Genomic DNA, 26151 nt, shown 5'->3' with positions numbered 1-26151 from the left:
ACAAAGAGTGAAAAATAATTTTTCTAAAATTACAATGCTATTAGAATTAAATAGCAAGACTTCATTGAAAGTGGTGTATGTTTTCCAAACGTATTTGAACTAGAAGTCATATTGTGCCTAGACAGCCTTCTACAAGTGTAAATATAATACATGAAGCCACATTATACATAATTTACGCAGTATCTAGCACCATGGGACTTATATAAACATGCCTCTGTGTACAGTTTTTTTTAAATGGGCATAACCTGTTTTGAAATTTGGTTGTTTTAAAATAAACACTTTTTTTTTCTTATAACTCATATGACTAGTTAAAACATTCAATTTTTCTGCATAAATAAACCTAGCAATCTATAGATCAACAAATACATGTCACACTATTGTGGAATACTAATTAACTGGTGTATTAACTAAAATAATTGGAAAAATATATGTATTAAATTTGCTTAGTATCTGTATATAAGGTAGCTACCTTCACCTATAAAAGCTACAAACATAGCACTGTTGATCATTCTGACATACATCTAACAAAATATTGAACATAACATGCATTTCATGATTCTGTGGCTGTATTTTGAAAACTAACTATGAACAAATTAGAAATTTTGAGATATTTCACACTGTATAAATAAGCATCAAGTACTTAAGTATTTTACAAGTAACTCAAAAATAAAATGCATTAAAAATATGTAATTCCTGAAAGACCCCCCCATTCATTACATCCATTCCATAACCTTTGCTGCTAGGCAGAAGTCGGACTAGAATCAAATTTGAAACTTGCACCTCAAGCTCGCAATACCATGCCCCAGCTAAATGAGAGGAGGTTCGAAGCAGCTGTCTGCCAAGGGAAGTTGAAGCTACTGAACACAGGGACAGCAGCAAAGGAGGAAGGGCCATTTCTGCTGCTGAGGGAGCCCTGGACTGCAGCAACCACTGTCTCACAACGTGGCTCTTCTCAGTCCCAGGTAACCCAAATGTACTCATCGAATCTGACTGCTGCAGGAAAGGTTAACCTGGCACTCTCAGCAACCCATTCATCTTCCTTTTAAAAAAGGCAGCTATCTCAGCAATAAAGCATGATCCACATTCCCTTGTTTTATGGAGCTAGATTGAGATGCATATGATATACTAGAACTCAGTAAATCCTGCATTTACTCAGAAGGTTTTTTTTAATTAAAAAAAACCCTCATTTTCCTACCACTGAGTTTTAAAGGCCGATATAAGGATTGTTCTATATTCATGTCCCCTATAAAGTAACCCTCTAATTTTGTTTTTAACACAACCAGAAAATCAGAAACTAATTCTGAAAAGAACGTGGAAGCCTTCTAAACACCAAGTTACTCCACAAGTTATCAGAACAAAGACTGAATCACCCGAAATACCATCTCCTTCTTTTTCCATTAATTACTTAAGAGATACAGAAAACAGTATTTGTGTGCACACTCAAATACAGATACAATTTTACATAACACAAGCATATGGTATTTTTCTCTATGTAGTACTTGAAATATTGCATTTAAGCAGAAAAAAACAATGCATTTATGACAGGACGTTTATGAAAGTCTGACTGGACAGTGATGTAAGCAGCAAAAAAAAAAAAAAGTAACATTCAAAACCTGAAAAAGTATCAACATTATTATCAAAGTTATATATACAATAAAGTACGTTTCTGTGTAAGCACTATCAATTAACAGAAACACTGGTTTAAAACTCATTTAGGAGACTTGTAGTAATTGAGGCAGAACCAAGACCTAGTGATCTTTAACGAAGATTTTACTTGACATCGCAATGAAAGAATATGGAAGAGGTGGTCTGTGCTGGCTGTTTCAGGATCCACCATTAAAGGGCAGAAAAACATAATCCCTTGAAGTCAAAGGAGAATCCACATGGCCAATATTTTTCTGAATCTGCAAATCTTAGGAGCAAAATGACTCCCCATTTTCCTCTATTATGTTGCCTGGACAAGGTAATGTTCTCTACACACCATAGTGTTGTGAAAATAAGATCTAACACTTTTCAAATCTTAGAACAAACACTTTGTCCAGTTATTTCAAATGTTTATTTTCTGGAAGATGCGGAATCCTCGTAACACTGCTCTTTTCTATCTAACACCCAGGATAGCTTTCCTTAAACATAGTTGAGGAGACCTCATCAAAATATTTGAACGACTTTAATTGAAAGAGCACATTTTCCTTCAGCTTGCCTGGATTATAAAAATAAAAGGTAGCATTTTCAAGTATAAAGTTTCTCCTTATAACCTTATGTTTTTTCTAACAGAGCCAGAGTGTAAATAAAAGCAGCTTTTACAAAAGTCATGGTAAATTAACACTAGTGTTTTTAAACAGCTAAGAATTTTAGGAGCTTTTTCAACAGCATTTTTCTAGAAGATGATCCCTATCACACATTCCAAATTGAAATTTTGAAGACTTTTTTCAACCACTCTGAAATAAAATATAGACAAATTCCTGCAAGCACAGCCTTGCCTTCACCTCTATATGGTACTCAACATAAAAATCATCATACCAGGGAAAAAAAGGCAAAAACATGACATTTGATATTTTAGATATATGAAAAATATCAAAATGTTGTCAAATAAAGAGCATAGCTCCAAACTTTAATCATGTTGAAGCAGTTCAATTTACAGAGAACATAAAACACTGCTGACTTAAGATAATTCAAGTCCTGAGGCCTGGATCATCAGAGGAGGGGGCAGAGTGAGCAGCAGACAAGGACACACAGACAGAGCTAAACTGAGATGGTGACCTTATAACCTCAAGTTCAGCAATAAGACTGAGGGGTAATTTTTCCAGAGCTCCCATTGCTCAAGACCTGGCTGGACATCAGTCTGCTGCTGGTAAGCATTGCTTGTGGGGTTTTTTGTTTTGGTTTCCTTTCTCGTGTAATAAACTGTTTTTACCTCATTTCACTCCTCTCACTGGTCACAAGACTGAAGAGATCAGTGTCTGCCCCTCGACTTCCTCTCACGAGGATGCTGAGGACCGCAATGAGGTCTCCCCTCAGTCTCCTCTTCTCCAGGCTGAACAGACCAAGTGACCTCAGCCACTCCTCATACGGCTTCCCCTCAAGGCCCCTCACCATCCTTGTGGCCTCCTTTGGACACTTTCTAACAGTACTTAATATCTGTCTTATATTGTGGCACCTAAAACTGCACACAATATTCAAGGTGAGGCTGCCCCAGGGCAGAGCAGAGCGGGACAATCTCCTCCCTTGCCCAGCTGGCGATGCTGTGCCTGATGCCCCCCAGGACAGGGCTGGCCCTCCTGGCTGCCAGGGCACTGCTGACTCATATTTGTCTTTCCATCATCCAGGACCCCCAGGTCCCTTTGCACAGCGCTGCTCTGCAGCCTCTCATTCCCCAGTCTGTGCACACAACTAGGGCTACCCAATCCCAGGTGCAGAATCTGTCGCTTTCCCTTGTTAAACTTCACATGGTTGGTGATTGCCCAGCCCTCTAATTTGTCAAGGTCTCTCTGCAGGGCCTGTTCACAACTTACTGCCTGACCTATCTGTGCCCAAAAAAATGCACTATAGTCTATTTGTTCCCATTAAATGCATCACTCAGTTGAGTATGAGCCCTCACAGTAGCAAAGTGCAAGAGGGAAAGAAGGTAAAAGCTAAATGGAAACAAAGATATGAGTAAAATATGACATCATGGTAGCACCTGCAACACCTCTAAAGGAATGGTATACAATTAAAAATTATCTTTTGTGGAATGAAATAAAGTTACTTTCTGCTCTGCTAATCCAACACTACTTCAGGTAAAGTGCCTTTTTCTTGAGCTTTTTGAAAGAGATAGGTATACATATATATATATATATATATATATATATATAGCTATCTATACATAGATATCTATGTATATATACATAGATATATATCTCGCTAAAGGTTATATATATATAACCTTTAGCGATAGCTATTTAACATTAAAAGACACAACACTTGTTCCCACTAACTCATTAAACTTTATTTAAAGATCTGTTTGGCCAGCATTTTAAGATGTTTTCTAAATGTAACCAATCTAACAGAATATCAAATCTTATGTAACCAAACCATACGTATTTTTTTTTTAATTGACAACACTGTAGCTATGGCATATCTGAGAGTCAGAATTACAGATCCCAGCTTTCCCCCTCCACTGGGAATAACTGAGAAACAAGAGAAGACAGTAAGACACTTTCTGTGAAAGTCTTTACCTTAATTCTGAATTTTTTTCCATAACCCTAGTTTATCTAGATTAGGTTTTTCCATAAGCTAGTTTATCTGTGGCAATCTGTTTACCCGTTGCTTTTCCTATCCCAGATTGTTCCCCACTGTTCCTTGCCCCTAGCCCTGGCCATTCCCTCGGGCTCTCCCTATTGGTTCCTGTACCCCAACTCCGCCCATGTACCGCCCCTGCGATCTGACAAAACCCCCCTGCGCCCGGATCACGAGGTCTCTCTGCCTCTGGGGATCGCTGGGACGAGATGTAGCTATTACTAGATCCTCTTAAACTCTTATGGAGAGACCCTTCTCGCCTCCTTCATCATCACTGGTTGTAAAGCTGACAGCTGCCGGAGCAAAACCGCAGAATTGTCCAAAATGGACTACGGGAGGGTGACAATGGTCGCACTGCCCTAGGCAGCTCTGCTGAGCTCTCAGGGAAAGCTGCAGCTTGCTAAACTAAACCTAGCATTACAACAGCTATCCTTCTGGAGTATCCGTTTGATCAAAAAAAAAAACAATCTTCAGGAGATGCTACAAAAGCCTTTGGGAAGCTTTCCTCTCCTCATTTTAAGATATGGAACAGGTTTAAAATAATGCTGTAGAAAGATTTTAGTTCTACTCAGTAAAGATTGTATCATAATAATCACTATATTGTTATAGATACACTACACACATCAGAGTACTCTTTACATATTTATAAGATCAACATAGAATCATAGGGTGGTTTGGGTTGGAAGGGACCATAAAGCTCATCTAGTTCCAAACCCTCTGTCATGGGCAGTGACACCTTCCAGTAAACCAGAGCCCCATCCAGCCTGGTCTTGAACATGAACTGCGCAAATATCCAGCAAGATTATGATAAATAACAGGCCTTTAAGTCTCAGTTCCACTTACATAGAGTCTGTTGCAGTGGGGATACTGCAACACGCATATATCAAACCAGGAGTCCCGTGGAAAGGACATATATACGGACAGACAGATTCTTGATAGCTGTTTCAGAGATGTTTATTTCTCCAGCCGCATGGCCGGAGCTCTGCCCAGGAACTGTTCCAGTCACGGGACCAAGGGTCCTTCTGCCCGCGCAGGGAACACAAACCAACCAATGGGAACGAGGCTGAGCAGGGACAGGAAACCCCGTGTCTGTGCCCTCAGGGCCCCTCTCCCAGGGCTACACGGCAGGGGAGGAGACCCCAACACCTCACCCGTTTTATTTTAATAAAAGGAGAATGAAAACAACTGGATAAACATAACAAGAACAGTTTCAAGACAAAACAAGCCACCCTCCTGAGTCTTTAAATGTCCAAACAGATTCTGTGGAACATCTTAGGGCTGACAGAAGGGAGACAGGACTCTCCGGGCATGCTTTGTGGGGAAACTGAGGCAAGAGAGGGTTTAACTTCTTCCCTCCCCCTTTTCATCCCCCACTCGGCATTGGAAAGGGATTTTTGGGGAAACAATTGGCAAAAGCATGGTTTTGTGAGGGAAACCATGGATGAAAAAACGGATTGGGAATACACTGGGGGTAATAGGACATAGAGTAAAAGGGAAAGGTGGGATTAGGAAAGGGAGACTGTAGGGGGGACTTACAATAGAGATACTGTCTAACATGACTACGGTTTTTTGCATATATACTGCCTTTTACAGGAACACCATCAGGCCCAGTGACCTGCGATGCTTGTAACCCTTTTCTCCCTACTACAATATTAAATTCCACCACCTCTCCATCTCCCAAGCTTGGGATGCATTTTTCAGGGTTATTCTTTTTAATAGCAGTTCTATGCACGAATATGTCTTGCTGGTTGTCACACCTTGTTATAAAACCATAATTTTGCTTAACATTATACCATTTTATTATCCCTAAGATCTTAGTTACTATGATCTTTTCCTTTTTCCGAGTGGCTGCTGTTTTCTGTCTCGCTGCGTCTTTGCTCTCTCTTTCGCTTGCTCCCGTGTTGGAATTGTCGGGGCTGCTGGTGCCTGCGCGCTCTTCCCGGGGTCGCGTTCGGGGCTGCGCGGGCCGGGCCGGGCCGCGCCGCTCAGTTCTCTGTGCGTCGCCTCCTCTGGTCGCAGCTTCGCTGCCGCTGCCGGGCGCTGCACCCACGTCTCGGCCGGGCCCCCGAGCGATGACTCCCCCGCGCCCGGCTCCAGTGCGCGTCTCGGCTGGGCACGGCTCCGTTCCACCGCCGCCCGCCGCCGCCCGCGCGCCGCCCCTCTCGGCCGGGCATTCACGGGGCTCACTCCACCACGCGCTGTGCTGGGCCATGTGGGCACCGCCGGGTCCCGCCACTCCTCGCTCCGCCACCGACACTGCGGCTCGCGTGGCTCCGCCCGCGCGCGGGAACTGCCTCGCTGCTGCTCGCAGAGCGCTCGGTGCACGTGGCCTGGGCCGCACGGTCCCTGCGCCAGGCTTCCCTTCGCCAGGACACAGCTGACATTGCTCAACAGTCTCGGTAACTAAATAATATTCACGAAAATATTCTTCCATCAGCATATATTTTGACTCCAGTATTAACTGTGTCCAAACAGTTTTCCAAAAGCCCTTGGTAAGAATTAAATCCCAAGAAACATAGAAAAAGTTCTTAAACAACCATGCCAGGAAGTGTTTCAGTTCTTTTTGAGCTTGAATCAAGCTAAAATTTACAAATCGTTGTTCAAGAATCATTTTAAGTTTAAGATAAATGTCCATATGCGGCTCTGAGAGCCAAGAGTCTTCCCACGGTTCCTCCATAGTTTAGATACGGAATAGCAAAGCAAAACCAAGAAGAGGAATCCAAAGTTTCCAGGGTTTACTCACACAAATCAGTCGCTTAGGGATCGGGGATCGTTCTGCTCTCAATTCTCCACCATTATGTTGCAGTGGGGATACTGCAACACGCATATATCAAACCAGGCGTCCCGTGGAAAGGACATATATATGGACAGACAGATTCTTGATAGCTGTTTCAGAGAGATGTTCATTTCTCCAGCCGCATGGCCGGAGCTCTGCCGAGGAACTGTTCCAGTCACGGGACCAAGGGTCCTTCTGCCCGCGCAGGGAGCACAAACCAACCAATGGGAACGAGGCTGAGCAGGGGCAGGGAAACCCCGTGTCTGTGCCCTCAGGGCCCCTCTCCCAGGGCTACACGGCGGGGGAGGAGACCCCAACAAGAGTCCAACTATAATTGTTTCTCAAAACATTTAACCAAGGCCATGCTTTTATATAAAAAGGGGAACTCTACTATACAATGACATTTCACACACAAATCACTCACATAAAGTCTCTTTCCTGCAGCAATCTGCTTTCAGCCACAAAAAGTAGTTTTCGTGTACATTTTATTAAGCCTAAATAGAGGAAGTAATAGTCACAAAAGACTCCTTAATGCATTTCTCTCTGATTAGAAGCATTGTTCATGAAAAGAAGCTCTAAAACTTTAAAACAACTTCATTTTCAATGAAACCTGAATTTTAGCCGGCTATTCTCTAAAATGCAGTTTTAAAGGATATGAATTCTCCAGTAAGGCATTTTAATGCACCAGGCACCAAGACATTTGCTTTAGATTAAATTTCAGATACAATGTCTAGAAAGGTTTTGTACTTCTGAGAAAGTCTTAATATTACTTTGGTTTGCCTTTATTTATTTTTTTAAAAGACATTTCAGAATGATACTACATGGTTTATGTGATTTTGCACAAAGAAGTTATGAGATGCAGATACTGCCAGAACCCAAGAATTCAAGTTAATTACATTCCAGAGAAACACCTTCAGCATCCAACTAAGTTGCAGGCTGTCTCATACCAACAAAAACCGATTGATTGCGAAACATCAGCTATAGTGCTAATGTTGTTACAAAATGTCACAATGCAAATGTTATGCAGCTGGGGAACCTGAAATAAGAAAGCAGTGTTTGCATGCCAGTATGCTGCTGTACCTAGACAGTTGACATTTTAACACTGATCAATTTTATTTTGAAAAAAGCTGGAGTTCAACCTTTCACAGCATCTTACATATCTCAAGCATTGTATAAAATTAATAAGTAATTTTTGCCAAGGCTTCTTCAGTTATTAAAAGTTATTTCAGCAGCACTTACACTGAAATATGCTCAATAAAAACTACACCAAAAAATTAATGTTACATCTATTCCACAACAATTGTTAACACACAACCTATATAACAGCAAATAACATTCTTCAAAACTAACAAAACTATGCAAAAAATGCTTTTGACATTATCAAACCTTTTTTTAAATGGATCAATATAATTTAATACATCAATCATTCTGATTATTTCCATCTAGTACCACCAAATTTATGGACTTGATGCCTTTTCCTGGTCTTAAAATCAAGAGGCATACACGGTTAGAAGGGGAAAAGGGATTTTACCTTGGTATTTATTCTTAAGGATCCTTAGGTGTACACGTCCAGGTCATGTGCATCAAGATGCACCCCACCGAGTCTTTCCCTGTGTCTCTGTGTCTCTCCTCTCGTGTCTATCCTAATCCTCCCCCAACATTGGGTATAACATTATAGGCTTTACTAATTAGCATATCTATCAAAGATTCCCCAATGAGAGGTTCAAGTGAGCCCCCCCTCCCCAAGGAACCTTCCCCTGGATGGTTCTGTCTTGGTTTACAGAATGTGTTCTGGAGAGGACCTTGGGGTCTGGGGCACACTGATCCCTAGCTACGAAGCTTCTAAAATGTTTAGTCTCTTAGCTTAACAAACAAGTCCAAGAATGTAGGCAAAAAGCACTAGGAATACAGAAGCTGTAAAAAGGTATAACAGGGGTATAACAGAGGTATAAAAGAAAAGGCAAAAATCTTCATGGCATCAGACTAAAGGAAATAAATAATACAGACTAGCATTACTGGGCTTCCAGTATAAATGTAACAATTCTGACATTTCTCAAGCACAGGAGAAAATTTCACTCTTGAATCTGTAGTGGATGGTATAAGTGTCAATATAAGGCTGAAGATGGTTTTGTGGGTTTGCTTTTGTTTTGTTGTTTAACTACGTAAAACTCCCCACCAACTCCTCTCACACACACACACACCACCCCCCGCCTTCACAGTAACACAAGCCAGCCAAAAGAAAATCACACAGAACACAAAGTGGCCTTTTATGTTTAAGGAAAGCAAATCAAAGGCAGCAACTAACTTATTTAAAAAACAAACAAAAAAAGGAATTAAAGTTATATTATTAGCACTGTCATTTTCTTTTCGGACTCTAAAAGGCAGGGCACAATAGTTATCAATGTTGCTTAGATGCTGTATCTGAAAATTTAAAACCTATATACTAGTATAATTAAATATAAATTATGTTGTAAGATATATATTCTAAATTATAAATATTACATATACAATGTCTTCTTTCATTTTGCCAGTTAAGTCAAGCTACCAAAGGAAAAATTTTCCATAAAAGAAGAAAGAAATTAAGAGTTATGAAAAGTGTCCTTGCTTGTCCTAGATATTTACCTAATACTTTAAGAACTCTGAAGAAACCAAACTCCACTAATTTCAGCTCAGCATTTGTCAAATGCACTCAGAATAATAATTAATGTTTTCCTGAGGCACTTGCTTCTGAAAGTAATTGATTTCTTTTTTCTATTTGGAAATGTCTAGGCTTTCATATTCACACTGAGGTATAAATAACATCTGGATTGGAGTCTCATACTTAGTCTTTAAAGCAAAATTTTTCAATAATTAAACCTTGTTTAATTGCTAAGCAAACTGTTGCTGGGTTTTGCAGCATTATTACTTGTGCATATAATCATTTCACTTGCATGTGAGGGTGACAGCATGTAAATGAACTCATCTCTTGTACTTTTTTGCATACTAAAATAAAGCTGAAGTTGACAGTTATGAAGATGCTCATTAGATATTTTCCCCCAAAAATAAGTTATTGATTCCATCTTTCTTACAATAGTGTATAGTGTGTTTCAGGCTTTAATTATATGTAGATTGAAGCAGACATTTAAGAAGCTACCTTGTCAGCAAAATCCAAATCTTCTGTTAAATAGTATTGCTTCCCATAGTTGTAAAGGTTCTTCAGTGATTTTATCAACTGTTTCACCACTGACTTGGCCTTTACAGAGAGCCTTGTCAACTTTTCATTTAGTCCTCAGTCCTTTTTATCAACTTCCAGATACCTAGTAATTTTCAAACCAAACAAACAGTGTACTGGAACACTCGCCTTCACAGCAAGCATGGAAAATGAAATCGCTTCTTTTATTCCACTTTATTTCACTATGAACTTCTGATTCTTGCAAACAGTTCTTCATCTCTTCATTACTCCTTACTATTCTTTGGCTGCATGCAGATCTTCTGTTTCTTTCTCTGGCATTATTTATGAACAGAAATTTGTTGCTTTTCCAGTCCTTCTCCCAGAGACTAAATGGTGATTCCATTACTCCAAAGTAACCTGGAATGTGTTCCTCAGTTCAGCTATACAGTGATGCCTTAATTAACTTGCATCCATGGAGCATTACTGAAGTGGGAGAAGGTAACTCAGACAGCAGTGATTTCCCCAAGGTCTTAATGTTATGATTTTAAAGTTTCACACGCACATCCCGCACCTCGCTCTTCATTCGTGAGAAGGAAATTAAGAAAGCCAAAATCTCTTCATAAAATCTCTTCTTGGTAGAAGCTACTAGTCAATATCACACAAGAAGCAATTGGATAGAACGTATGAAAGATTATTATTTAAAGACCCTCAAAGTCACGGTCACAAACCATGGTAGGTGTTTCCCAACACAAACTTCATCAGTCTAGCATTGTGTTCCAAAACTGCTTTAAGAACAACCACACTAGCAGAAGTTCTCTGATGATGAAGACTATATAGTCAAAAAAAGAAGAAGCAACTCTCTATATACCCATCCAATACACTTGATGAAAAGCTCATTTTACATAGTCATCATTACTACTACAGGGCTTCATCAATGTAGGCCATCATAAAAACCTTCAGTTAAAAACTGCTATGTATTTTATCTTTACAAACCCTATTACTAAAGCCCTATCCACTACAGGAAACAAATGTCTGCTACTGTATAAAAATCAGTTACTATAAATCAGTTTTATTACAGAACTTCAGAAGAGATATTTAAATTTTAGCAGTAATAGGATTTTACTACCGGGAATTGATTATCTGTCCAGTTCTGGGCTCCCCAGTACAATAGAGATGGACACACCAGAGGAAGACCAGCATAGGGCCATGAAGATGAAGGGACTGGAGCACCTGTTATGAGGAAAGACTGGGAGAGTTGGGACTGTTCAGCATGGAGGCAGAAAGGCTCTGGAGGATTCTACCAACGAAGGGAGGGTGGAAAGAGAACAGAGCCAGGGTCTTTCCATGGGTGACCAGTGACAGGACCAGATAAAACATGGACAACAGACTGAAATGCAGGAGATCCCATCTGAACATCAAGGAACACTGTATTATGTACTGTGTATTTGGTTTTCAACAACTGTGATTCACAATGTGGCCGAGGTTTGAAAGCACCTCTGAACGTCATCTAGAGCTGTTTGACCAGGACTGCCCAGGCAGGTTTTGAATATCTCCAAGGATGGAGACTCTGCAATCTCCCTGGGTAATCTGCTGAAAATCAAATACAAAATACATAATACAGCCCATAAAACAGTACCAAGTATTTCTGAACTACTAGCCTTCCTGTTGTGCATACAAGAGCTTCCATTCTCTAACCAGCCTCTGAAGTCCACATTTTCATCTGCAATGTAGGGAAATTTTAAAAACTACTCGTGATTATTCTGACAAGTTCTAACAAGATTGTCAAGTCCTTTTTCAGGAGGATGAAATGAAGGGAGGTTTTTTGGAAACAAGATCATTTTACTCTCAGATATCTTTCAGGGAAAAATTATTAACAAAACATCTTAAAACCACTTGTTCTTAGGGACCAAGATTACTTACTGAAGTCAACACTAATCAAGGCTGTGTTCTTATTCAGCCCTTAAACACTAAGATAGAGACACTAACATCTAAGGAAAAAGGATACTATTGCAAACCATTTTTCTGTGTTTAACGACCTTCTCAAATCTCCATATAGTTACTTTTTTCCCTTGACAAATTTACCATACAATTTCAAATAAGTTTAAATAACCCTTAGGAATTCCATACCTGATCTTTCGTAACAAACAACATAGAAAACATTTTATTACGACAGCCTGGATGACAGCAATCTCTTACTTCCAAAACTCAGAAGGCAGCATTTGAATTTCAACTGTTTTATTCTCTCAGTATGTGGTACTGCTTGAAACTAATCGTTTGTTGCTAAAACTTAGAAAAATATCCATCTTTTAAAAGTAAAAAGGTATTTGGAATACTTCTGCTCAGTTGTGCATATTTTACAATATTCATTAACTTTTTTTAAGAAGCAAAATCAAATCTTGCCAGCCTTTAAACCCCAGTTTCCCATATGTTCAAGTATCAGTGATTACATTCTTATCTTTAGTGAGTAGAGCTAAAAACATGACAGGCACTCAAATTCCATACTGTTAAAACCCAGCATTAATCTGAGCCTACTTATCATCATTTTCCAACATTTTACTTCATCTCAACTCTCTGCTGCCAGTAACAGCAATGACACTTCCCAAACACGAGTAAGAGTTAATGTTTAAATATTTTCTTTCCAAAACAGAAAAGGACATTCAATTAAGGAGAGCTACTAGCAACTCCAACAACATGCAGTGCTCTGATTTCCTTAAAATGTCCTTTCTTTTAAATGTTGATTACTTGTATTTACAATTATTACAAATATTTTACTTCTGAATAAACAAATACACTCTGACATAAGAACACACTTCCCCCAGGAGTAAATTTCATGAAGCAGAAAACCAGGCCTTCAAAAAAAGCTACTTATTTATAAAACATAAATTTTGCTGCCTTAGACCTTAACCATGTAAGTGGGACCTCCATTTGACCCATATTAAGGCCTGTGGCTCAGTGCCTTTCAGAGCAAAGTGCACACAGCAAGCCGCTGAAGTGAAGCTTGAAGCTGGTGGCTTCAAGGCCCAGGGATGTTCTCCTTCCCAGCCCCTGGCAGCCAGACTGCTTCCAGCCCCTGACCCCAGCCAGGCTGACCATGTATTCCTCACACACACACACTGTACAGATGCTGCTGGCCACCTCAAGAACTCCACAAACACAAAAATAGGCACCACATGCACACAAACAGCACATGCACAGACAAACCACACAATATGGGCTGGGTTGTTCACATGTGTTGGCTGATTTCAGGCATATAAGCCTCTCATAGCTGGCCACAAACTGTGGTCTCCTCAGAGGCTGCCTCTCGAGCCCTCACTCTCCCTCTGGACATCTTGGACACCAGACACTCCAGCACCAACTCCCAAACCCTCTGCTCTCTCCAGTATCTTGCCCCCAGACCTACGGGCTCTGGCTCTCAGCCTTCTGAAACTACTCACCAGCTCCATGGGATTGAAGGTTGCTAGCACTACACGCACAGAAAACAGAGAACAAGCTCAACCAGGAAAATAATTAGGAATAATGTTTAATACAGATTTTTTTATTAAGCTATTACTGCAGTGATAAGACACTGAGCAGAAGCCTAATTATCATAGATTTCTTTCATTCCCTTTTCCTGCCATTGGCTCTTCTGCTAGATGATCCATAACCACTTATACACAATCCCACAAGTCTCCTCAAATATCCCATAATAAGTTTGCTCTTTTCCATGACACACATGACAATCTTGTTTCCCGCAAGGCTTTGAGCTGCTTCCTCAATGGTCCATCAACAAATAAGCTGAGGTTAGAGTGATCCTACTATCTACACTCATATTTAAGTGTTAGAATCAATAATTTTTGCCCATCTTAGGCAATCTTACCACACTTAATAGAGAGATAAAACCTGTAAGACACTAAGTCCTAATAAATTTCACAGTAAAATATTGGGTGAGAGACATAATCATCTCTCGGAAATCAAAACACTACAAAGAACAGTAGAGACTCTACAAGGAAAACGTGTTATGTCAATTATAAGAGAATTTTCAGTTTGTATGCAAACACCAAAATAATCGCAGGAAACCAGCCCCCTGCTCAACTAGCAACATAACTGAAAAGATAAGCAGACAAATAGATAACAATTAACTACTTACTGAGGTGTATGGACTAGTTTTCAAGAACAGATTTCAAGAATGGGATATTAGCAATAATACTAGAACCATATCTCTCATGGTTCTCAATAAGCCTGTATTTTTTTTCTGACTACTGGTCATCTGGAAGGATCTCTGGAAGCTGCTCCTATTAGCTAATACATCTGACTTACTGTGAGATGACTAATGAAATAATGAGACCCTGAATAAATGAATATACATAACTGCAGCACAAGAGTTGAAAAAGACTATGGAACCATAGCAACCAAAAGTACAGGATTAAAAGATGTAAGTTGTGTGAAGCCAGATGAATGTGTAAAGGAATAACCAACCCAAATAAATGGTAAACCAGGTACTGCAACTGCATTTCAGAAGATAAGGTAGGCTACTTTACAATAATGTCTTCAAATACAGGAGGTACTAAAAAAGAGTTTTTATGAAGAATGTACTCTCCAAGCATTAGTATTTGAACAAATCTCGTATTCATTTTCTGAAGCAAGAACAACATATTGTTAGGCAAAACCTGTAAGCAAATATACTTTGTAGCCTTGTATCATTCTAACATTCTTCAAACCACAGTTTATGATCCATTGGGAGCCATGAAAATATACAATGGTATTGGCCAAGCGTCTGGCAACAGACAGCAGAAGTTTGGTTTCTCCTAAGTTACAGCAGTTCAGCACCCTCGGGGCGGAGAAATAGAGGATGTAATTACTACTGGCAGAGGATCAGAGGCTGTAATCAGTAGTTCAAATATTTATATTAGCCAAGGAACTCTTGCTGCTAGCATCAAATCTGTTTCACCATGGCTGCTGAGTAATTATAAAGCCCTAAAGGATCTCTAAGCTGCTCACAACTACTTGCAGCATTCTTTCATAACAGAAAATAACCTGTGTAGAGGAAGGTAACCTAAAAAGCTACTTTCTACATAGCTCAGCAAAGCCATTGTTAAATACAGTACAAAAATAAGATCAATATACAATTAAAACTTAGAAGTTACTAGATCCAAATACATATCATATCAGTCATGTTCAAGTAGTTTATCAACACAGCAACAGCAAATAAAAATTAAAAAATCACTTGCTAATGACAGCTTACTAATTCTTTTGCAGATTGGTTTGGCATAACCCTTGGACACCAAAACGGCTCCAAAGCCCTCACTAAACTGTGACCAGGTGAAACTGAGTGACACTTTTTTATATATATACATTTGATACTTATTGAAATAGTGCTCACAAGTCCTACTAGGCATACTCCCTACAGCAGTCAACATATCACATCATCCCTATGACCATAAAAACACAGATTCCAAACCTACACAGTTTTTTAATTTTGCTTTTTATGACATTTTCTCTCATTGTTACTGAAAATCATGTGGAAGCCCACTGTCCATTTTGTATAAGAAAATTAGCTTCTTTTCACACTAACACATGACTTCAGCATGACTAAGCCTGTACAGAATACTCAAGCAGGAGAAAAATTATCTGGGGCAATAAGGTTACCGAGGTTGGGAAAATCGTATTGTTTTCATCTATGTGCAAGAGATAATGGAAAGGGTTAGGAAAAAGCAGAAAACAGTTTCCACAAAATGCCAGAGCAATTACAGTCACCCCTCAGCCTATATAGAACATTGTTTTAGAAAGCAAAGTTAAAGGAGAAATTATTTGTCTAAAATACTATCTCTTCTCTTTAAGGTCAACTCACTAAGTCAAAATAGAAGAACACATGCAACAAAACATCTTTATTTTCCTTTATTCAAACTTTCTGTCCCTAATGCCTTCAACAAGTGACAGAAACAACTGTGTATTGTCCAAGTGTATCGCTCAGAAAATAAGACTTTTGACTACATTTGTCCAGCTCTAGCTCTTCTGATGATACCAGTATACACTGCTAAAATGAGGAAAGCACAGATGACTGGCGTAAGCTTGTCTAAAAGACAACATCTGCCTCCTTCTGATGGTTTAGGTATGGGCAGGACAAAAACAAGAAGAATGGATGAACTCATAAGAGTTTTACTTTCTTGCAACACTTGGGCCAAAATGCAGAACAATGACAGCACCTCAGGTATCAACAGCAGGTTGGCTTTAGATACAGAGAAGGTCAAAAAGACAACATCACCAAGGAGGCCACTGACAGCTTATGCCAAGTGTCTAAATTAGAATGCAACAAATAAATAAAAAATAATAGCCCTGAATGAGGTGACTAACCCATGAACATTCAACACTGCAAAAGACTGACCCCAAGAGGGAACCACTATGCATAGAAGCCAAGCCACCAAGTGAAGACCTGACCCTTGCTGGGAGTGCCCTGTTCAGCATCCATGGCACCGGTCACAGCTTGACAGGAGAGTTGTTTGATGTGACTCACTTTTCGTCACAGAATGTGAGAGCTGGTCATAGAAGCATTTGGTGGGTAGACCTTAGCTAAGGGCCAAACTCCCACCCAGCCATTGGCATACTCCCCCTCCTCAACAGGAAGTTGGGAGAAAATAGATCTACAAGTCCATGGATCACTTATCAATTCCCATTATGGGCAAAAGAGACTCAACCTAGGGAAAAGTTAATGTACTGACAATTAAAATAGATCTGGATGGTGGGAAACAAAGACAAAAAACCAAAACACAACCTTGCTTTGACGCTCCTCTTCTTCCCAGGCTCAGTTTCACTCCTGTATTCCCAATTTCATTACCCAGCCCTATCAAGTGGTATAGGTGGAATGGAAAATTAAGAGAGTAAATCAAAAACAGTGTGCATTGTTTTAAGAGATTGCAATGTTCTTAACCATATGCTCAAAAAGACATACTAAATTGTCATGCAGGTTTTCAATTGTACTTTTTGTTTTTATTAGCCAATTGATTTATCTTTTGCTATATTTTTCAATGAAATAATCTATATAAAAACAAAAAGTACAGAAAACTAACTACCAGTGAAGCAGTATTAAAGATAATCAGCTCTTTTGTAACATCCAGCAAGAGGTTGTTTTCTGCCAAGTAAGGCCAAATACCTCTTCTTTTCAGAAAGAGCCACTTCAACTCTGTCTCTGACATCCATTGCCACTTCAGTTGCTCTTCACTGAATATCATATCTGTAAAGTGCTCCAGATGAAGAAGGCAATGTGTGCATGAACCATATAATTTTGTTTGCCTGAGTCTGAAACTTGGATAAAGACAAGGATAACAATTTCCACCAAACCAGTCCCCCTTTATCTACAGCACAAAGTGATACTGTATAGAAGCACTTGCCTTGCTCTTGAGGTGACAATTGCTAGCGCACTTTTGAACAGTGTCAAGCTAACATGGGTCAGATCAACATTTTTCAAGAATATCACCACTATGGAAATACCACTGGATAGTAAGATATGCCAGCCTTGCACCAAAGAAGCATCGAAGAGAGCAAAAGAGATCAGAGAGATCAAAAGCAACACACAAGGAAAGTCACAGAATTCCATCAGGGCTTCTGGGCAGAAACAGGTGATAGAACACAAGTTGTACAAGCTGAACAGTCATGTCTAGGTGCATCAAAATTTAAAATAAAAACCAAGACAGTCTCCATAAAACATCATTTCTTAACTCAAATATTACATTTCAAAACCTAAAAACATCTCTAGTTCTTTTTGAAAAACACAGCAAAGATGTTTGAAATAGCATGCTTCATTTCTGCATATAACCAAATACTCAGAAACAAGATTCTGTCAATTCCCATATGTGTTTTCAATAAAAATCCAACTGTTTTTCACGCAGTGCTAATGGTTAACCAAGTACACAAACAAACCCACCAAAAAAACAACCAACAACATTTGTGGGGAATGCTGCATAACCAGATCATAAGAGTTGATTAAACTATATTTTCAATTCAACACAGTACACAAGTGTATATACCACTGCTATTCTGACTGAAACTTCACAAACAAGGCTTAAAATTGCAAGTCCAGGAAAAACACAGAAAAGAATTTTTGTCATGAAGGTATCACCAACCGGCTTAGGATTTATAAAGTCAGATCTCTACTACTCAGGAAGTACTATGCCTCTTATTACTTTTATTATTTTGAGAAAGACCATTGCAAACTGCAGAAGGAAACATTTTTACAGGAGGAAAACAGCAAAACTGAGCTACATAGGAATCACTGCTTACAGACAAACTATGTCAGAAAATGTGTCAAATATTTTTCAAAGCTATTTTATTGCTTTATCTTGCTGCAAGAGCAGATAACTGCAGAAGCATTCCAAACTGATACATTTTTTTACTCAAGGCTCTACTTCTTCACTGGTTTACCAGCTAGAACATTGACAGTAACAGGGTTTCAGATTGCTCCTAATGTGTGAGACAACCTAAATTTATACTGTCATTTAAATAGGTAGATGTGAGCTGAAGTAGAAGCACACCTGAACTATGTTTGCACTATATTTAAGTTCACATGCAGAAAAGCCACGATATGTAGAATGATTTTCAGAATACACTTGCCTCCACTTGTGCTAAACACACAGAGCTTTCACTAGAGATACCACCACAAATCCTAAGGATAAAAGCATTATGTTAACACGGTACTCTGCCTCTGTACTTTCATCTACTTCTCAGAGTTATCAGTCATAGCTTGGCGTAACACAGATATGGTGTGGAAGGTAATAGAGCCACGTCACTAATTCTGTTATCTCTGCAGTGAGCTGCACAGTTACCACCTAGCATAACTATTTTTTAAGGCTATGGCTTTACAAAGAGTAACATTGTTTGTTTATTTACTTTTATTGTAGCCTATAGTAGAATTGTGGTTTGGTTTTTTTAAGCTTGCTGCAGAATTGGATTTGTTGCCAGGCAGGGAACTCACAATTCAACATAAGCTAGATCTGACAATGAAGAGAATTCAACTAGAACACAAATCTGGGAGGAATAAGATTGTAAGATGCTACATCCTCTCCTTGAAAAGTTTTAGACATAACCTTGAGATATTAGCTAAAACCTGAAACACATCTTTTCTACAAGGAACCTGACACGCAATTTCATAGCAGTGCTGACAAGAATAAAAATCTGGGACTGAACCCCTGTGTTACTGCAGCTCCAGAGTACCAGCAATAGGCTGTGCTCTTCTTACAGTATCAAATGCAGGACAACACTCTAAATATCCAGCTGGTAAAATGGAATCTACAGAGATCCAATACACAATATTTGCAAGAAAAAAATCAAACACACACAGAGATCTTATACTAGAATACTGATGAATATAACCACATCAGGGCAAAAAACAAAGCTCTAAACACAGGATGACTCTTACAGCTAGCTGTCCACTGATGACAATACATCTGCAGTATTTCAGGTTATAGAGGACTTGAGGGGAAATGCTCAAGTAATGACCTCAAAAAGCTGAAAAGACAGGCAAACAGAAACAGTTTTCAAACCAAATGAGTAGCCAGTTAATTAGTAACAGTTTTCTGGTTTTTTGGCAAATCCAAATAGCATTATTTTCCAAAATCAGCATAGTTGGTAAAAAAACATTCAGAGAGAAAGAATCCCTCATCTTTTAAAGATGATAAAAAGCTTTTGACATAGATTATTTAAAAAGGAACATATGCCCATTTAGTAAGAATACAATGACATCAGGAAGAAAATTAAGACACTAAGGAAAGAAAATAAGAACAAGGAATTGACCATAGAAATCAATGGTAAGCAGTCTCAACAATAATTAAAAAGAAAAAGGTAATTGCTCTTTTATGGTCAGATACTTAGTTGATGCTAAATCTTATGGAATGAAGTGTAACGACTGAAAGATTAACCTGTATAGTGTTAACATCATGGACAAAACGAAATATTACCTAAGACACTGAAAATTTTGAATGCAGCAGATGTTAAAGATGGAGCTACAGATCACAAATACACAGAAGCCTACTAACTGTGAATGACATGCAGATTCCCAGTGAATGACAGGAGTATTCTGCTAAAGACATCAACAGAATTTTTAAGTGTTGATTATTTCTTAACTTTTGCTTATTAGTTCATGCTGACAGATACAGGTAAATTAATCACAGAAGCAAAAATTAATGACATTTTGTGAAATGCTTATTTGCATATGGTGCATACCAAGGGAATAAAACCAACCTCATTTACATACATTCTGCACTAGTCCGAACACAACACAAGTTGCTTCAGCATCAAGAGCTGAACCCCACGTCCCGTGTCCTCCACAGAGGACGTCGCTATCCACAGCGGAGGCTGCGGGATCGCGCTCCCCGCGCTCCCGTTGGGCGCTCCCGCCGCGCCCTCCGCCGGCCGCGCCCGGGAGGTGCAGCCACAGCCTCGCCCCACGGAGCTCCCGGGCACGGCCGCCCCGCAGGAAAAACGCTCCGGCAGCTGCAGCCTAAGCCAGCTAGGCGCAGGGGCAGGCTCCCAGAGCTCACCGCCTCACCCGTGTGCTGGCCAGAACTAAAACTGCCACCGTAGCTTATAAACAGAGTCAGCTCACAAAATACGAAACTGATAAAGCCACTCCAAGCTCCACACTCGGTGGGCAAAACGTCCAACTTACATCCACATGATGTAAGTTGTGGAACTGCAGCAGCCTGGAGAGAAAATTCATACAAAGCATTTGATTTTAAGTATTTAGTCTGAGCTTGCTTTCCTGAAAGTTTCCTTGAATTCGAGCCCAACACAGAAAACAAAGCATTCACAGAGCTCACTTTAAGAGCTGAATAAAGACTTCAGGAGACAAAAAAAATCTAACTTGAAAACTGGCAGAATTACCCAACAGTATTTTGAAATTCCCACACTTTGCCTTTTGAATCCTGCAAATATAGGAAACTTTTGAGTCCAATTATGCAGTCACTGAAATACAACTGATATAGCAATTTCCAAGTAATATTAAAAGTGCATAGTTTAATTATGTTTGCTAGGTGACAGGACACAGTAAACAAAAAAAGGAGTATTACATATTGACTTTCCAAATTTCCAAAAGTAAACAGAAATCAATTAGATCTTAAGTATTTTAGCTTCTAAGAGTTATGCCACAAATTAAAGACAAATGCAAGTTTGAGAGCAATTCTAACCTTCACGTTTTTCTCTCATCTTTACTGATAAATTTCCAGACATTTACGCTTTATAAAGATTATTTAAGGAAGCAAAGAACTACCTAGTAGTCAAAAAGGATTGAGTAAGGGATCTACCAAGAAATGTCCTCTCATGCAAGTCTGTGAAACTTGATGGGATGTACCTTAGGGTACTGAGAGCTGAAGTTATGAACCCACTCTCCACCATTGCTGGAAGGCCACTCTAATCAGGAGAGGCTCCTGATGACTTAAAGGCAAGTCCTCCATTCATCTTCTGATGGAACAGTAAGGATGAGTGGGGAACAACAGGCCAGACAGTCTCACTTCAGACCCTGGGAAAGTCACAGAGCTTAGTATTCTTGAAATGCAGTTAATAATTCATTTGTTTTTAACCAACCTGACAAAAACAAGTAGATCTGTGGGTAAGGAACAGTGGATGTCATTTGCCTTGGCTTTGACAAGACTTTTGATACAGGCTCCCTGTATCTACGTTGTAACTTTATAGTCCAGGTTAAGTTAAATGGCTGAAAAGCTGTTGGAAGGTTGTAGTGATGCTCACCAGATCACTGCTCACTGTATAAAGCAAGTAGCTAAGGATTCCATTTACAGTAAACCTCACTAATCCAAGCCTGGACTGTGCTACTCTGTGTGTGTAGCCTGGGTTTCAGGCCCGTGTTGTGCTACCCATATTCCTTGGCTGCAGGAGAAATTTAGGTGACTAATTGTAATTGAAATTCACCAAGCACAACTGAGAAGTCCTGTACCTATGACAAAATGGTACAGGATGATGGCCAACTCACTGGAGAACAGCTCTTCTGGAAAAGAGCTGAAAATCTGGTAAGCAGTAGGTTCAACTTCAGAAGTGAGGACAGGCAGAAAACAGAGGGTAGAATTTTACTAAACTTGCCCCACTTTATCAACATCTTTCTTGTGCTGCAAGTCCCCTGTGGCAGGACGTGTCTACCCCCTCTCTACCATAGATGGTTGCTGCATACGCAAGAGATGACCCAGGCGGATCACAGGCCCAGCATGGAGTCATCTCTGGCACCAAAAGGGCTCAGGCCCCCAGCTAAGAATCAACATCTTAGTCTGCAAAGCAAATGTGGGAAGAGATGAAAGAAAAATAAATATTCTTGACCAAAAGACATGGTTCTTTTGTCTATAAAAGCCCACACAATTACCACAGAGACAGAAGTCTCCTACAGACAGCCTGAGAAGCCTTCTACCCACATGCCCTTGAAAGCGTGTGAGACTTCTCCACAGAGCCTAGATGCAGATTCCATAGTTACTTTCCTGGGAATTGAGGGAAAGGATTTCGATGTGTGCTCCATCAGGATTTGGATGGTAAGAAACATTGGATCCTAAGTTATATTATTTCTTTCCTAGCCGTAAATTTCATGGTACCTTTAACCCCAGATGTATAATATACTAGTGTTCCCTTTTGTCTTATCTCTGTGTAGTAACAGTCTGTTTTAAGTCTTATGTCTGTTCGTTTTGTGTCTGTTAATGAATAATTCATTCTATAATACACCCAATCAGCCATTATTAAAGAACTTGCGAATGAGAGTGGGTCTTGGGGTGCTGGCCACCTCAGTAATGGGACTGCCTGCTGCCAGAGGCCTGGGCAAAAGGCAGGGACTTATTTAAACCCATATCATCCATTAACAACAGCCCCAAACTAGAGGTAATATTCTAGATGTGGTCTAATAAGTGTAAAGTAAAGGGGTAATTCCTTCTCTCTACCTACCTACTACACTTCTGCTGATACAGCCCAAGGTACTGTTAATCTTCTCTGCTGCCAGGGCACTTTGCTGGCATACATAGAGCCTACTGTTTGCTTAGATGTGAACTACACTAAATCCAAACTGCAATGTTTGTACTAGAAGTTTAAACAACAGCATCATACAATCCCATTGTGGTTGCTTTTGCTATGCTATTTAAGTGGCTGAAGAAACACACATCAGTGGCCAAGGAAATCCTTGGTGACTGTGACTTAGATTTCAATAATGTTACCCAACACTCAGAAAAAAAAAAATTTAAGGAGGAAAGTTGAAGAACTAATCCTGAGCTCAGAGTAATCACTTGTCAGATAAGAGTATGTTACCATCTGCTACACAAAGTATTACATTTCTATGGTGAAACATGTCTTAAAAATAAAAAAAAAAAACCACAATACACACAAAAACAACAGCTGCTTCTTTTCCTGAGAGGTTCTCTGTGGCTTCTAGACACTGTCACAAAAGCAAAGGATGTTATATAAGAAAATAAAATTGATTTCTTTTTTTCAAATATCTCATATCCTTCTCCTGTTCATAATAACATTCATGCCTGGGGAAAAGTTGTCCACCTGAACAAAGTGCTCACAATGACCCTCTTACAGCTTCTGCACAGATTTGCCAACAGTGCTGGCAGAGCACCCTGTGCCGAGCAGGCCAGGAGCTTTCGTTCTCCACTACTCCACATCTACTTCTTAATCCCTCAGCAGCAGAGCACAGGTTTATGCTCACGCTCTGTACGAGGTATTCTCCCTTGTAACAACTGAATTCGAGTATCCCACATCCACCCACGAAAAAATCCAACTCTTTTAGGAACCAAGTACTTCATGTCACAAGAATTACCCATTATCTTGGAACCATTATAAATTCCAAAAGTCACAGGTCTAAACACAGTGCTGGTTTGAAAAACATGCAGCTTAGAAGAATTTTTTATTATTGCCTCTCTAATTATTAGTTCAACCATCTCTGTTCTTCTTGCAGGCTCTAACAGCATTATCCTACGACATAAGAAAAATACATAGATGAATAGAAGTGTCTAATAGTTTTCACCTAGAAAGGGAACTAATAATGAAAGTCAGGGATTATTCCCCAGCCTAAATTTTGGCAAAAGCACATCACCAGATGATCCATTACACTCTCCTCTTCATTCCTCCTGAAATAACTGAAGATCAAAAGTCCAACTGGACTTGCTATTTAAAACTGGTTAGTCTAAAACTGGCTAGCTGTACTATGAGTGATAAAAGTACTGAGAGGGAAGAAAGAGAAGGTAACTACAGGCATCAAGATGCCTGCTCTCCAAAGCCTTTTGTTTTTTATACAGGAACACCAGAGAACATACCAAATTTAAAAGCAGATTACCCCAATATTTTCATTTGTTCAGTAGAAACAATCTAGAGAAAGAATTCCAGTAAAGTTTAGAAGCATAATTCAAAAGAATTATTATTGCCTTTGAAATCACACTTATTAAAATATCTAACAGCAAAATGTGTTGTGTGAGACAGATAAGAGACTGGTTTTAAATTTAAATATGTCCTAAATTAATTCATAGCTCTTATTTTTTCGTTTACATCCTCCTGTTACATTTCTTTTACTTACTTGCTCATGCAATATGAGATATCATCAACTTTTATTGAAAAACAGATATTTGCTTTCTGTCACCAAGGGGTACCACATGCCTAGCATTCTACAATAGTGCGTGGAAGACTTAACTCTTCCAAAAATTACTTTAAAAGCCTGTCATCTGGAGTAAGAAGTGATTAATAGTTTTATTCATTCACTTTGACAACTGGTGGCATTCTACTCACTTTGAAAAAAAGTAATTCTACATTTCCACCATCCCCAAAGAGGATTTTCCTGATTCACACTTCAGTTTTAAAGAGAGAGGGTGGAGGGCAGTGTGTTGGGATTGCCACATTTTTAAAATTTATTTTTAATGTCTATAAATCAAAATGATGGAGTAAAAAGAAATATAAATAATGTTTGGGATTAAGAAATCTGGTAACAGAACAATCTTCACCTCACTTTGGCATCATAACTGTGAAAATAACAGGGAAAACTCATGGGCTTTTCTATTACTTAAAAAGCTCTAAGCAGTACATCCAAATTTAATCCTTTTTTTTTCATGTGTACATATATAAACAAAGGCTGCAGTCATTAATAAACCACGTCATTTTGCTTAACTTGTGACAGATGGTAATAAAAAGACCTTTGCTTTCTGGTATTTGTTCAAGACTACAGATTATTTAAATTAAACATCAATCCTTACAAACAAAAAAGTACTAGTATTTACACAAAAAGGAATTTGTTTACATAAGTACAGAAAAAAGTTACAGCTAAAAAGATCTTTCAAAGCTACATGTAAATTGAAACTGAGTATCTTCATTGGTCTGTTTTTCCCAGATACTTCACCTTATTTTCTGCCTTTCTACAACTCAGACACTGGACACCTAATTCAGGGTCCCTGCAAAAATTTACTGAGCACATGCAAGATTTTACAAAATTTCACATGGAACTGGAGACTTCCAAATACATCATCACCTTCCAAAATCCATTTTTACAACAAAATATCTATATTTTACTGCCTCCTCCCTCAGACAGATGAGATATCGTCAGACGATGAGAACATACAAAATATTTATGTATGTTGACACTATCAAACATACGTAACTCACATACGATCTATGGAATAATCTAACAGGAAATCCAATCAAAAGTAACCCCAAATCAACCGACCATCCAGAATCCGTTGAGCATAAGCCACTGATTTCCCTACTTTAAAACATCCCTGCAGTCAAAATATTCAGGGATACAGCAGTACTCTCCTGAGGCAGGTAAGTCGTTGGCCACTAGAAGGGAAGTGATGATCCAGTAGGAGCCTGACAGCAGAGCACAGGCAATGCAGAGGCACCTGATGCCTCCCTGGAGATTATTGTCCATATAATCCAAGTCATTATCCAAATAAGGACCTGCTTCTTTTCAATCCAGAGGTGCAAAATGAAGTCACAGCTGGGAAGGAGGGGT

At 39.3% G+C, this 26151-nt stretch overlaps 1 protein-coding gene across 2 annotated transcripts in view; it reads right to left on the bottom strand.

Moving 5' to 3' along the window:
* PRIM2 (DNA primase subunit 2) overlaps nt 1-26151 on the bottom strand; it is a 101676-nt gene that overhangs the window by 38873 nt on the left and 36652 nt on the right. The window lies entirely within an intron of this gene.

This window comes from Corvus hawaiiensis, chromosome 3 (genome assembly GCF_020740725.1).
Source record: "Corvus hawaiiensis isolate bCorHaw1 chromosome 3, bCorHaw1.pri.cur, whole genome shotgun sequence".
NCBI classification, from domain to species: domain Eukaryota; kingdom Metazoa; phylum Chordata; class Aves; order Passeriformes; family Corvidae; genus Corvus; species Corvus hawaiiensis.
This window is presented reverse-complemented; position numbering and strand designations above follow the sequence as displayed.